Genomic DNA, 15,927 nt, shown 5'->3' with positions numbered 1-15,927 from the left:
TCTGAACTCCTTCTCTGACATTTCATCAACTTCGCTGTCCAAGGGTTCTGTTATTATAGTGTTCTGCTTTGTTTGGGGCACTTTCCTCCCTTGTTTTTTCATGTTGCCTCTGTGTCTTCCTTTCTTGCAATGTGGATATGAGATATTACAGTTTGTTTTCTATGTTCTTGTAGTACCCATGCAGATTATCTATACCTCACCTTGATGTTGGGCTTGCAGACCCTGCTGGTGTTCTTCAATGTATGCTACTGCAACTAAAGGCAGTGGTGGCAATAGCTGAGGTAACTTGAGATAATAGTTAAGGTGCCCAAGATGGAAGCAATGACTTACAGAGATGGGGCTGAAAGGGTCGGCTTCAAACTATCTTTGGGATGCCTGCTCTGAGATACAAATGCTTGTAGGACCTGTCTACTATCAAAAAGTTAGGGGCTACTGTGTGGGGAAGGCTATGGAGATGACTGCAGTGCCCCAAGATGGAAGTGGGTTATGCTTTGGCTACCAGGTAGATGGGAGTGGACTCACACCTACTATGGACCTGGGTCCTGCACAAGCTGGTGTGGGCAGATCTGGGCTGGGCCTGGGCTTCCATGAAAGTCTTTTCTGCTAGTGAGAAGAAGCATTCCTGTGCCAGAGGCTAGGCTCTAGTGGGTAACTTCCCTGCAGGTAAAGGTAAAGGGGTGGACCCAGGCCTACTGAGAGCCTGGGTCTTATGCAGGCTAGTATCGATGGATCTGAACTGGGCTGGGTTCCTGTGGTAGTCTGCTGGTTGGAAGAGGTGGTCCTGTGCAGGGGGCTGGGCTCTGGTGGATGTCTGCTCCATTAGTAGAGGGAATGGACCCAGGCATACTGTTTCACCAAGGATGGTGTGGGCGGATCTGGGCCTGGGCTCCCACAATAGTCTGTTGGATGGAAGAGGCAGTCTTGTGCTAGAGACTGGGCTCTGGCAGGTGTCTGTTCAACTGGTGAAGGGGTGGACCTGGGCCTACTGTGAGCCTGGGCCCTCCACAGGCTTGTGTGGGTAGATCTCTTAATCTTTCCTTAATAGCTAGTACCTTTTGAAATTAAGAACAGCTTTTTTGAAGAATGGAATAATTCAAAATAATCCTATTTATGCTTTCTAAATGACCTTTTAAATGGTAACCGAAAGTGAAATACATATACAATTGTTGGGGAAAATATTTGCATATTGTATAAATCCATAGTGGGTGATTGACTATCATCTCCTTATCTGGAAACCCTGCTTTGCTTTGATGCCACATTCTTTATAAAATCTAAATATCTAACACTGAGGAAAAAAAATAGGTGCCATATTTCAGTTCATGTTATTCTATATAATGGCAAATACATAGATATTAACGGTATCTAGGTGACCAATATTCTGCATACATCACAAACTTACCAATGCATAGCAACTTTAATAAAAAATGGTTTGTCTTTTATTTTATTGTACTTTATAATTACTAATATTTACTTTATTGATTGTATAACATGCACACTTTCAGTAATGAGGTATTCCTCTTTGTTTGCATCTTTAATGCCTGAAAAGTTTGTTTTTGTAATGTTATAATGTCATATCTTTCCCTGAATATATAGCCTTTCATGTGAAATTGTTCCTGATGTTCTTCTCCCTGCTCTTTCGGGAGTGGTGGTAGCTCAGTTCCATAAGTATGCAGGTTGGAACATTGCTGTTTATACTTGTCAAATTGAAAGCCTGGTGCTGCATAATATTTTCAAAGCAAAGTAATTTGTACCACACATTTATCATTATAACTCCAGTGGTGTATCTGTCAGTGATTTCATGGTACTAGTGTTTGGTAGTTTCCCTCACTGCGGTATATCAGATACGACCCCTTATGGAAGGAAACTAAACACGAATTAGGAGATCCATTTTTTTCTTATTTCAAAATGTATTAAATCTTTGATCTGGGGAATTCACTGCTTTTATTAATTAGTTCCTCTATACAGAAAGTAATATAGTTAAATATGATGGGTGTTTTAATACTAAATTTATTCTAAGAGCTAAACTTGTGATTTAAAATTTATTTTCAAGATCACTTCTCTTTTATGTATACTAATACAAAGGAATGTAATATGTTATTTTCAGTAGTAACATAATTTTCAATTTTTTGTGACAAAACATTTAGATAAACAAATGTTATTAAATGATTTTGAGGTACTATAATGTGTACACAACTGCAAGGATAACTTGTCTTCATTTCAAAGAGGGAAAATATGAATTATTACAGATATTCAAAGAATATGGCCATGGTGTGTCTCTCCCCTATTAATGTAGCCAAATATATTCAGGCAAAAATGAAATTTTTACAGTTTGTTATGCAATGTGGTTCAGAGCTACAATTCTTACCAATTGGGATAGTATTAAATATCCCAATAATAAGGCTACATGATTTCAAAAATGCCTGATCTTATTATTCCATATGTTGCATTAAAACATTCTGTGATATTAAAAAAAAATTTATCTGTAGGATCAGATACAGATGCCACATTTAATTTAGGAGTAATGTAGAAAGTCCATCTGGAAGCCATCTAATTCCTCCCCAGTGACAAGAGATGGCAGAAGCACATGCCATCTGTACTTGAATCATCTGTTGCCATTGCGATTCGAACCCTGATCCTACAGAGAATAAAATATGTAAGTCCATGAATAATCCAGGGAACACATAATAGCTGAGAACTCCCTGAACATAACTTGTCTCTACATTGTGTAACATCAGTTATTGATTCTATGTGTTCACAATCCATTCCAGCAGAACAATGCATTGTACAAAAATCAAATTATCTGTGAATTTAAATTAACTTTTTGTTTATTTGTAACATTGATATTAGTGATTCGATTCTTGAATTTGCCTTAAGATATCCCACTTTACACTTATATTTAAATAAGATAAATATTCTTATGATTTTTATAAATGTCAGTCTTTAACAGAAAAACATGTTTACTTTTTTCTATTTTTACATACTTTTATATTTGTTGTTGTTTTATAGTCAGCAAAACTGTTATCTTATGTTTAATATGCAGTGCCCACAATCTAGTATTTCTCTAATCACACAGCTGAATATTTAGGCAATTTTTAAAATCAATAAAAATGTATTCCTTGAACATAAGTTTGCAGACAAGACAGAGAGTTGTCCTATTTCTTGCTGGGGAAAGAGAGCATTGCCTGCAGTGAAAACACAGTCATGAATAAAGAACATGGTTAAATTATAAAGCAGTGTTTTGCAATGTATAAATTATTTTCCTGCTTCTGTATGTCATAAATAATATCCGTAGAACATCTTTTAGGTAAATGAAAATTTTAAATCTTACATTTCAAAAATTAATAAAATATATGACAGAACATTGGAAAATTTTAAAAAGAAACTGTTAGAGAAATAAGTTATAAATCACAAGAAGATATATAATTAATATATTTATAAATTTGCTTTTGCAAATTGTTAGACTGGTTTCCAGTACTCAATAAGGTTTATAGAATTGGGATCCAATTGAAAATGATTTTCTCTAAATTACTTTTCCATAAATACTCAGATTTTGCACAGAGCATGCAAAATATGGAAAGTCAGAGGAACGTATCAGAACTCATTCTCATGGGCCTTTCTTCTGACCATAACATACCAATTTTTGGCCTAGTGTTCTTCTTATTTTGTTATCTTTCCATCTTGGTGGGAAACCTTCTGATCCTCACCTCTGTTGGCTGCAGTTCTCATTTCACCAACCCAGGTACTATTTCCTCAGTCACTTATCTTCTATGGACATCTGCTATACTTCCTTTGTGACACCCAAACTGATTGGTGACCAGCTAGTTGGAAGAAACACCATCTCCTATGGCTACTGCATGTGGCAGCTCGTGGTGATGCACTTCTTTGGATTGACTGAAGTACTAATCCTGACAGCCATGGCCTTTCATCACTATGTCACCATCTGCAAACCTCTGTACTACATGATAATCATGAGCAGAACCAGGTGCAATGTCCTGATCTTGGCTGCCTGGGCTGGTGGAGCTGTCCACTCCTTTTCCAAGTTCTGTATGATTGTCCAGTTGCCCTTCTGTGGTCCCAACACAGTTGACCACTACTATTGTGACATTTTTCCTTTGTTGAAAATTGCCTGTACTGATACCTGCCTCACTGGTGTCTTTATGGTTGCCAATTCAGGACTGGTTGCCTTGGTAACATTCATTCTGTTGTTTGGGTCTTATGTGGTCATTCTATTCACATTGAGAAATCACTCAGCAGAGGGGAGACGCAAAGCCCTCTCTACTTGTGGTCTCATATCACTGTGGTCATCTTATTCTTTGGACCTTCCATATTTGCCTACCTTAGACCTCCTAACACTTTCCCTGAGGACAAAATCTTTGCTCTGTTTTACACCATTATTGCTCCCATGTTCAACCCCCTCATCTACACCTTGCCGAACACAGAGATGAAAAAGGCTCTGAGAAAAGTGTCGTGTCAAAAAGTATTTTTAGAAGAAAAATATAATTGACTTGTAATATTTAATGTCCCTACAACTGTATGCAGCTGAAAACATTTACTTGCCTCCAAGGAGCACTATTGTTTTCAAAGTATCGAAGGCAAATCATTTGTTCATAAAGGTAGAAGGATCAGGAACCAAAGAATTAGCAGCACAATGACAATTGCACTAAAGGGTCTGAGATGAAGTAGGATATGTGTGTACATACATATGATATTCATGTTTAATGAAAGGGCAAATTTGTGACTTTGTAATAGTCAACTCTGATGCTAATTTACAATTTTAATAATTATTTAATCTATAATTTATTCAGGAGACCACAAATCTATTTGATCTTTCCTTAGAAATTGAGTAGATTAAAAGTATTTTTCAGATATAATATTTTTTATTACCAAGCTTTTATCTAATATTATTCCAAAGAAATCTTGTATGATGACATTTTAAATTCACTTATATAATGGCGAAGTTTATACAGAAAATTTTATATGAAATGAAAATTTAAAAATGGTGGTCATACCTTTCTCTTATGCTACAGAACCCCCACTATAACCAAATGTCATAGGCAAGGGTAGTGTTTTAAGAGTTAAATTTTACATACTTTATGGATACATGCATACACATGTTTATCACATAACAATTTTTAATAGGCAACCTGTGGAACCAGTCTGAGTGTACATCAATTGGTGAATACATAACAAAAATATGGTATATAAATACAATAAAGTTTTACTGAGCCTTAAAGAAGATCAAAATTGTGTAATTGTCAGGAAATTGGATTGAACTGGAGACCACAATTTTGAAAAATATAATCCAGACTCAGGAGAAAATTATTATATATTCCTTCATAGGTGGAGTCTTGAGGGGAAATTGGGGGCGGGCAGATAGGGCACCAATGTAGATGGTTAAGTAAGGTAGAAGGAAAGGATTAGGGGAAGAAGGAGGGGATGACAGGGCCAATACTGAGGCATGACATTCAACTAATTGTGTTGTACATACCTGTTAACATGCCACAGTGAAACCCATCATTCTGTATAATGGAGATGCACCAACTTAAAAAAAAAAAGTGGACTGATAGAAAGTGATTTTTCCTTTATGTTGTTTAAAAATGAAATGTACTTGAATGTAGAAGGGCAAGATGAATAGTTAATAGATATTATTCTTTCACGGCAGAGCTTTTTAATTAAGTCACTCCAAGAGTATTCATTTGGGGAAGACTTCATGTCAATGTGTCCCAATACATAAATGTGGGGAGCCATTCTGACACGTGATTGGGTGACTCCCGTTAAGGGCCTGAGGCACTCTGGCTGTGTCGGAGTTATCCCGACCCTTTCCTGATGAGAGAGCCCATCCGTGTGGGGGTGTGCATAACCACTGACCCTGGAGACCCAATCACTGACCCTGACCTTGGAGTGCAGCCCCCCCTCAACCTTCATTGGATGGAATTCTCCCCTGAATCTCTTGTCCCCCCAAATAAAAGGCTACTCCCCGGCGTGTTCGCTCTCTCTCTCTCCTGCTAGCCCAGAGTAATCCTCGCTGCCCTGCTGGGTGGCTGGAGGCAGGGAAACAGGGAGGCGAGCCGTCTCGGACCTAGCAATGTAAAATAAGGTACTGTCTGTGTGTTTTATTTTGATCTCTTCTAACTAACTTAATGCCAGAACCTCATTAATGAAACCACTGCGCAGGCCACGTGGTAGAATTGGCGCCCAAGAGGGGGGCATTCTGAATTAGTTAGTTTGAGTGGGAGCGCGCGCTAAAAAGATTAAGGGAAAGAGAAAATAAAGGAAAGTAAGGAATAAAGAATAAAGAAAAGGAAGAGGTGACATTTGGGTCACAAAAGTAATAAAGAGGATAAGGAAAATAGGAAATAAGATAAGAGAAAGGAAGAAGTGACATTTGGGTCACAAAAGTACTGGGAGATATTGAAGGAAAGAGACGTTAATTTACTTAAAATGGGAAATTCTACTTCTTCGGATAAGGAAATGTATCTAACTATTTTAGACAGTATAATTAATCAGAAAGGAAAACAGATAAAGAAAACTCACTTATTGCAATTCTTAAAGATTGTAGGTGAATATTGTCCTTGGTTTTGTGACCAAGAGTCTCCAAATTTACTTACTTGGGAGAAATTAAAAAGAAAAAAAGTTTGTCTTTTTAAAAATATAGGCCAGAGTTCCCGACCCCCTGAAGACCTTATAAAAGCCATTCAAGGAGCTGTTAAGTCTATTCAAATGGAAAATCAGCCTGAGGCTAAGTTAATTACCTTTCCCTTGAGAACAAAAGCACTAGGGACCAAGGTTAGAAATGTGAACTTAAAGTCGCAGCCCCATGCGGAGGATTCAAATGGCGCGGATCAGCCCGCTTTTTCACTGCCAGCATTTCCTCCTGGCGGGAGCCCGAGAATTCCAGGAAAGGTCGCACAGTGTGACGTCACTAGCGGCGCCGACCAGGACAGTCCGCGATTTTTACCGGAACAGAGACAGGGATCACAGACAGTTTTCTTAGGACCTTCAGAGACAGTTGAATTAGATCCTGAAACGGGACCAACACAAATCCCTACTGGGATTTTCGGGCCGCTTCCTGAGAATACTGTAGGTTTAATTTTGGGGCGTAATAATTTAAAGGGAGCTATTGAAGTAATACCTGGTGTGATAGATTCAGAATTTAAAGGGCAATTATATGTTACTGTAAGATCCAATTATGCCCTAAGGCTCACCCCAAAGGATATTTTTGCTCAATTAATATTATTGCCTTGTGTCTCAGAAAGGCACCTGCCGGCAGATTCAGTTTCTAAACCGCCGGACAGAGTATATTGGTCCCAGTTAGTGCGACAAGAACGCCCTTTATTAAAACTTAGAATTAATAATAAAAATTTCCTAGGAATTATTGATACAGGAGCTGATAGCTCAATATTGTCCAGCCGGTTTTGGCCCAAGCAATGGCCTTTACATACAGCATCAGCTAACCTAGAAGGAATAGGACAAATTTCACAGCCTGCTCAAAGTGCCAACTATCTCCGTTGGGAAGATTCTGATGGGAACAGTGGAATATTTAAGCCTTATGTGTTAGAGTCTTTACCAGCTAATCTATGGGGAAGAGATATATTAGCCAAAATGGGACTACTACTAGTTACCCTAAATTCTATAAGGTCAGTTGAGGAAGTTAACCAGAGGTATTTTCCTGGAGATGATAGGGAAACCTTTCAGGAAGAATATCTGTTTACAAGTCAGTCTCCACGACAAGGATTAATAAATACTTCAGGCCAAAATTTTTACTAGGGGCACTGAGTACTTCCCCGATCCTTAAGACAGCTGAAAAAGTCACATGGCTCACAGAAGAGCCTATTTGGATCTCTCAGTGGCCCATCTCAGGGGAAAAACTTAAAATAATTCATAGATTAGTTGAGGAACAACTTCAGGCTGGTCATATTGAACCAACACTTAGCCCTTGGAATACACCTATTTTTGTTATTAAGAAAAAGTCAGGAAATTGGAGATTACTACAGGATTTAAGGGCAATAAACCAGGCAATTCAGCCTATGGGATCATTACAGCCAGGACTTCCCTCCCCCACAGCCATTCCTTTAGATTATAGCTTGATGGTAATAGATTTAAAAGACTGTTTTTTCTCTATAAGGTTACATCCTAAAGATTGTGAAAAATTTGCTTTCACTGTCCCAGCAATTAATTTTAAGGAACCTGTTAAAAGATACTGCTGGAAAGTCCTTCCTCAGGGAATGCATAATAATCCTACACTATGCCAAAAATATGTTGACCAGGCAATAGATCCCATTAGAAATAACTTCCCATTCCTTGCATCATCAAAATGCTTCTAGCTTATGTAAAAAATTCAGTATTACCAGAGAACAGGCTAGTCAGATTGTAAGCCAATGCCCTAAGTGTGTTATTCACACTCCATCTCTGCCATCAGGGGCAAATCCCCGTGGATTAAAACCAAATCAGATATGGCAAATGGATGTAACTCATATTCCTCAATTTGGTAAGCAATGTTATGTGCATGTCATAGTGGACACTTATTCTAGATTTATTTTTGCCACAGCACGTACTAAGGAAAATACTCAACATGTAATTTCTCATTGCTTAGCAGCCTTTTCCGTTTTAGGGTGTCCTATGCAGATTAAAACAGATAATGCTCCAGTTTATGTAAGCTCTGCTTTTCAACAATTTTGCCAAGAGTTTAAAATTAATCATAAAACAGGAATTCCTTATAACCCCCAAGGTCAAGCCATTGTAGAACGAGCTCATTTATCTATTAAACTTCAATTACAAAAATTAAAAAGGGGGAATAAGATAGTGACTCCCCAAAATAGTCTTAATCATGCCTTGTTTGTTTTAAATTTTTTAAACTGTGACGCAGAAGGTCACACAGCTGCTGAGAGACAAATGTCTCCCTCAGTGACAGGCCCATTAGGCAGAGTTCTGTGGAAAGATTTACAGACTGATCAGTGGAAGGGCCCGGATCCGGTAATATCATGGGGCCGAGGGCATGCTTGTATTTTTCCAGAAGGTGCTTTTCGTCCTATCTGGGTGCCTGAACGTGCTATCAGACATGGAGGAGATAGAACCCAAACTCAAGTGACTGAGGATCGACCCGGAGGAGCCACAACCCAGAAGGAGGAGATATCGGAAAAGGATGAAGAAAAACCAGATTGAACCAGCCGAGAAGCTGATTTTGTGGAAAGATGTGAAGAAGCTGACAACCCAGGCTTCCCAAATACTTCGACGCCTAGGAAAGAACAGGACCCCAGTCTTGATGGTAGCGACAGTAATTGCCCTACTGGGCTGTCAGGTAAAAGGGAATCAAGTAGACACTTATTGGACTTATTTCCCAGATCCACCCCTGGTACACCCAGCTGTGTGGACTGGAGAATCTATTCCAGTATTTACTAATGACTCATTCATGATGGGAGGATTTACAGATACTCATATTACTCCCAGTCATGTGACTAGATTTAATTATTCTGGCTACAGTGCCCAATTACCTTTATGTTGGTCACATGATAAACATGCTGGCTGTCTGAAAGTATCATTTGAAGAAAAGACAGCGATTGGTAAGCCTAGACTGACAAATAATTCTATTTATGGAGACTTAAAACCTAATACTAGATCAGTAATTAAGATGGGACTTTCCCATAACAAGCCAGTCATTTCTGCAAAACCTCCACCGGTACCCCACTGTCCAAATAGTTCTATAATTGAAATTGGCACCTTTCCTAAATGGATGGATTATGTAAATACCTTTCCTGTACAACATAAGGTGTCTAAAGCTAGTGGGTATATTTTAGACTGGTCTCCAAAAATTGATAAGAGACAATTACAAAGAGATTCTGCTATGACACCTGCAGGATTTGTTAGTAATATTTTGACTTATAGTGAAGGAGGTGTTCAAAAAGATATTTGGCGTTTAATTGCTGCCTCAGAATATTTACATTTTTCAGATAAACCTTTACCAAAATTTGTTGGCAAGAACTGTAAGGAGGGATCTTGCTATAGCCTAAGAGCCTGTGTCCAATCTCCTTATGTTTTAATTATTGGAAATGTAAAAGTTAGATGGATAGATGATAGATATTTTGTTACTTGTAATAAGTGCAACCTAACCAATTGTATTTCTAGGTATAATGGAGGAAAAGGAGTGCTGATACTTCATCAGCCCTCTTTTGTTTTATTACCTGCTAATATTTCAGAGCCATGGTATGCTGATGCTGGTTTACAAGTTTTGCAGCAAATTCGTGCCCAGCTAACAAGACCTAAACGTGCTATTGGAGTCATAATTGTTGGTGTCTTAGCACTGGTCTCATTTATTGCCTCAACTGTCTCTACATCTCTGACATTGTCTCAGAATATTCAGCATGCAAAATTTCTTAATAATTTAGCTCAAAATACTTCCAAGGCTCTGCGTAATCAAGTAAATATTGATGAAAGGATTGAGACTAAGTTAAACGCCTTAGAGGCGACTGTTATAAACATTGGTAATGAACTTTCAGCCTTAAAATTTAAGGAAAGGCTTAAATGCCATGCTAATTATAAGTATGTATGTGTTACAGCTGCCAAGTACAATGCTTCTCTCTGGGATTGGGAGAAAGTTAAAAACCATTTATTAGGTATTTGGCAAAATAGTAATAATAGCTTGGATATTCTGGAACTTCATCACCATATCCAAGACATTCAAAATAATAGAGCTGATTTTTTAGATCCTTCTTCTTTGGCTAACCAAATATTGAAGGAGTTAAATGGATTCAACCCTGGAAATATTCTTAAACACTCCGCTTGGTACATTATTGGATTATTCTCTTTGCTGTTAATTCTCTTTTGTATTGTAACTATAGGATGGCGAGTCTTCCAATCAAGAATCCGGGGACTCCAGAGAGTGAACCGCCGCCTCATTGTTAAGAATAGAAAGGGGGAATATGTGGGGAGCCATTCTGACACGTGATTGGGTGACTCCCGTTAAGGGCCTGAGGCACTCTGGCTGTGTCGGAGTTATCCCGACCCTTTCCTGATGAGAGAGCCCATCCGTGTGGGGGTGTGCATAACCACTGACCCTGGAGACCCAATCACTGACCCTGACCTTGGAGTGCAGCCCCCCCTCAACCTTCATTGGATGGAATTCTCCCCTGAATCTCTTGTCCCCCCAAATAAAAGGCTACTCCCCGGCGTGTTCGCTCTCTCTCTCTCCTGCTAGCCCAGAGTAATCCTCGCTGCCCTGCTGGGCGGCTGGAGGCAGGGAAACAGGGAGGCGAGCCGTCTCGGACCTAGCAATGTAAAATAAGGTACTGTCTGTGTGTTTTATTTTGATCTCTTCTAACTAACTTAATGCCAGAACCTCATTAATGAAACCACTGCGCAGGCCACGTGGTAGAATTGGCGCCCAAGAGGGGAGCATTCTGAATTAGTTAGTTTGAGTGGGAGCGCGCGCTAAAAAGATTAAGGGAAAGAGAAAATAAAGGAAAGTAAGGAATAAAGAATAAAGAAAAGGAAGAGGTGACATTTGGGTCACAAAAGTAATAAAGAGGATAAGGAAAATAGGAAATAAGATAAGAGAAAGGAAGAAGTGACATTTGGGTCACAAAAGTACTGGGAGATATTGAAGGAAAGAGACGTTAATTTACTTAAAATGGGAAATTCTACTTCTTCGGATAAGGAAATGTATCTAACTATTTTAGACAGTATAATTAATCAGAAAGGAAAACAGATAAAGAAAACTCACTTATTGCAATTCTTAAAGATTGTAGGTGAATATTGTCCTTGGTTTTGTGACCAAGAGTCTCCAAATTTACTTACTTGGGAGAAATTAAAAAGAAAAAAAGTTTGTCTTTTTAAAAATATAGGCCAGAGTTCCCGACCCCCTGAAGACCTTATAAAAGCCATTCAAGGAGCTGTTAAGTCTATTCAAATGGAAAATCAGCCTGAGGCTAAGTTAATTACCTTTCCCTTGAGAACAAAAGCACTAGGGACCAAGGTTAGAAATGTGAACTTAAAGTCGCAGCCCCATGCGGAGGATTCAAATGGCGCGGATCAGCCCGCTTTTTCACTGCCAGCATTTCCTCCTGGCGGGAGCCCGAGAATTCCAGGAAAGGTCGCACAGTGTGACGTCACTAGCGGCGCCGACCAGGACAGTCCGCGATTTTTACCGGAACAGAGACAGGGATCACAGACAGTTTTCTTAGGACCTTCAGAGACAGTTGAATTAGATCCTGAAACGGGACCAACACAAATCCCTACTGGGATTTTCGGGCCGCTTCCTGAGAATACTGTAGGTTTAATTTTGGGGCGTAATAATTTAAAGGGAGCTATTGAAGTAATACCTGGTGTGATAGATTCAGAATTTAAAGGGCAATTATATGTTACTGTAAGATCCAATTATGCCCTAAGGCTCACCCCAAAGGATATTTTTGCTCAATTAATATTATTGCCTTGTGTCTCAGAAAGGCACCTGCCGGCAGATTCAGTTTCTAAACCGCCGGACAGAGTATATTGGTCCCAGTTAGTGCGACAAGAACGCCCTTTATTAAAACTTAGAATTAATAATAAAAATTTCCTAGGAATTATTGATACAGGAGCTGATAGCTCAATATTGTCCAGCCGGTTTTGGCCCAAGCAATGGCCTTTACATACAGCATCAGCTAACCTAGAAGGAATAGGACAAATTTCACAGCCTGCTCAAAGTGCCAACTATCTCCGTTGGGAAGATTCTGATGGGAACAGTGGAATATTTAAGACTTATGTGTTAGAGTCTTTACCAGCTAATCTATGGGGAAGAGATATATTAGCCAAAATGGGACTACTACTAGTTACCCTAAATTCTATAAGGTCAGTTGAGGAAGTTAACCAGAGGTATTTTCCTGGAGATGATAGGGAAACCTTTCAGGAAGAATATCTGTTTACAAGTCAGTCTCCACGACAAGGATTAATAAATACTTCAGGCCAAAATTTTTACTAGGGGCACTGAGTACTTCCCCGATCCTTAAGACAGCTGAAAAAGTCACATGGCTCACAGAAGAGCCTATTTGGATCTCTCAGTGGCCCATCTCAGGGGAAAAACTTAAAATAATTCATAGATTAGTTGAGGAACAACTTCAGGCTGGTCATATTGAACCAACACTTAGCCCTTGGAATACACCTATTTTTGTTATTAAGAAAAAGTCAGGAAATTGGAGATTACTACAGGATTTAAGGGCAATAAACCAGGCAATTCAGCCTATGGGATCATTACAGCCAGGACTTCCCTCCCCCACAGCCATTCCTTTAGATTATAGCTTGATGGTAATAGATTTAAAAGACTGTTTTTTCTCTATAAGGTTACATCCTAAAGATTGTGAAAAATTTGCTTTCACTGTCCCAGCAATTAATTTTAAGGAACCTGTTAAAAGATACTGCTGGAAAGTCCTTCCTCAGGGAATGCATAATAATCCTACACTATGCCAAAAATATGTTGACCAGGCAATAGATCCCATTAGAAATAACTTCCCATTCCTTGCATCATCAAAATGCTTCTAGCTTATGTAAAAAATTCAGTATTACCAGAGAACAGGCTAGTCAGATTGTAAGCCAATGCCCTAAGTGTGTTATTCACACTCCATCTCTGCCATCAGGGGCAAATCCCCGTGGATTAAAACCAAATCAGATATGGCAAATGGATGTAACTCATATTCCTCAATTTGGTAAGCAATGTTATGTGCATGTCATAGTGGACACTTATTCTAGATTTATTTTTGCCACAGCACGTACTAAGGAAAATACTCAACATGTAATTTCTCATTGCTTAGCAGCCTTTTCCGTTTTAGGGTGTCCTATGCAGATTAAAACAGATAATGCTCCAGTTTATGTAAGCTCTGCTTTTCAACAATTTTGCCAAGAGTTTAAAATTAATCATAAAACAGGAATTCCTTATAACCCCCAAGGTCAAGCCATTGTAGAATGAGCTCATTTATCTATTAAACTTCAATTACAAAAATTAAAAAGGGGGAATAAGATAGTGACTCCCCAAAATAGTCTTAATCATGCCTTGTTTGTTTTAAATTTTTTAAACTGTGACGCAGAAGGTCACACAGCTGCTGAGAGACAAATGTCTCCCTCAGTGACAGGCCCATTAGGCAGAGTTCTGTGGAAAGATTTACAGACTGATCAGTGGAAGGGCCCGGATCCGGTAATATCATGGGGCCGAGGGCATGCTTGTATTTTTCCAGAAGGTGCTTTTCGTCCTATCTGGGTGCCTGAACGTGCTATCAGACATGGAGGAGATAGAACCCAAACTCAAGTGACTGAGGATCGACCCGGAGGAGCCACAACCCAGAAGGAGGAGATATCGGAAAAGGATGAAGAAAAACCAGATTGAACCAGCCGAGAAGCTGATTTTGTGGAAAGATGTGAAGAAGCTGACAACCCAGGCTTCCCAAATACTTCGACGCCTAGGAAAGAACAGGACCCCAGTCTTGATGGTAGCGACAGTAATTGCCCTACTGGGCTGTCAGGTAAAAGGGAATCAAGTAGACACTTATTGGACTTATTTCCCAGATCCACCCCTGGTACACCCAGCTGTGTGGACTGGAGAATCTATTCCAGTATTTACTAATGACTCATTCATGATGGGAGGATTTACAGATACTCATATTACTCCCAGTCATGTGACTAGATTTAATTATTCTGGCTACAGTGCCCAATTACCTTTATGTTGGTCACATGATAAACATGCTGGCTGTCTGAAAGTATCATTTGAAGAAAAGACAGCGATTGGTAAGCCTAGACTGACAAATAATTCTATTTATGGAGACTTAAAACCTAATACTAGATCAGTAATTAAGATGGGACTTTCCCATAACAAGCCAGTCATTTCTGCAAAACCTCCACCGGTACCCCACTGTCCAAATAGTTCTATAATTGAAATTGGCACCTTTCCTAAATGGATGGATTATGTAAATACCTTTCCTGTACAACATAAGGTGTCTAAAGCTAGTGGGTATATTTTAGACTGGTCTCCAAAAATTGATAAGAGACAATTACAAAGAGATTCTGCTATGACACCTGCAGGATTTGTTAGTAATATTTTGACTTATAGTGAAGGAGGTGTTCAAAAAGATATTTGGCGTTTAATTGCTGCCTCAGAATATTTACATTTTTCAGATAAACCTTTACCAAAATTTGTTGGCAAGAACTGTAAGGAGGGATCTTGCTATAGCCTAAGAGCCTGTGTCCAATCTCCTTATGTTTTAATTATTGGAAATGTAAAAGTTAGATGGATAGATGATAGATATTTTGTTACTTGTAATAAGTGCAACCTAACCAATTGTATTTCTAGGTATAATGGAGGAAAAGGAGTGCTGATACTTCATCAGCCCTCTTTTGTTTTATTACCTGCTAATATTTCAGAGCCATGGTATGCTGATGCTGGTTTACAAGTTTTGCAGCAAATTCGTGCCCAGCTAACAAGACCTAAACGTGCTATTGGAGTCATAATTGTTGGTGTCTTAGCACTGGTCTCATTTATTGCCTCAACTGTCTCTACATCTCTGACATTGTCTCAGAATATTCAGCATGCAAAATTTCTTAATAATTTAGCTCAAAATACTTCCAAGGCTCTGCGTAATCAAGTAAATATTGATGAAAGGATTGAGACTAAGTTAAACGCCTTAGAGGCGACTGTTATAAACATTGGTAATGAACTTTCAGCCTTAAAATTTAAGGAAAGGCTTAAATGCCATGCTAATTATAAGTATGTATGTGTTACAGCTGCCAAGTACAATGCTTCTCTCTGGGATTGGGAGAAAGTTAAAAACCATTTATTAGGTATTTGGCAAAATAGTAATAATAGCTTGGATATTCTGGAACTTCATCACCATATCCAAGACATTCAAAATAATAGAGCTGATTTTTTAGATCCTTCTTCTTTGGCTAACCAAATATTGAAGGAGTTAAATGGAT

The 15,927-nt window shown here is 38.9% G+C and overlaps 1 protein-coding gene and 1 pseudogene across 2 annotated transcripts in view; one reads left to right on the top strand and one right to left on the bottom strand.

Annotated features, from left to right (window-relative positions):
- The window catches only part of LOC308638592 (olfactory receptor 4C11-like), a gene marked incomplete at both ends in the record, with an annotated part of 413,029 nt that overhangs the window by 29,485 nt on the left and 367,617 nt on the right, over window positions 1-15,927 (bottom strand). The gene's annotated exons all lie outside the window — the stretch shown is intronic.
- LOC308639004 (olfactory receptor 4P4-like) lies at window positions 3,571-4,504 on the top strand (annotated as a pseudogene). The gene has a single exon. The product of its transcript is annotated as an olfactory receptor 4P4-like (transcript).

This window comes from Spermophilus citellus (assembly GCF_964194105.1).
Source record: "Spermophilus citellus genome assembly, chromosome: 2".
Taxonomy (NCBI): domain Eukaryota; kingdom Metazoa; phylum Chordata; class Mammalia; order Rodentia; family Sciuridae; genus Spermophilus; species Spermophilus citellus.
Note: the sequence above shows the minus strand (reverse complement) of the source record. Positions and strands in the feature narration are given on the sequence as shown.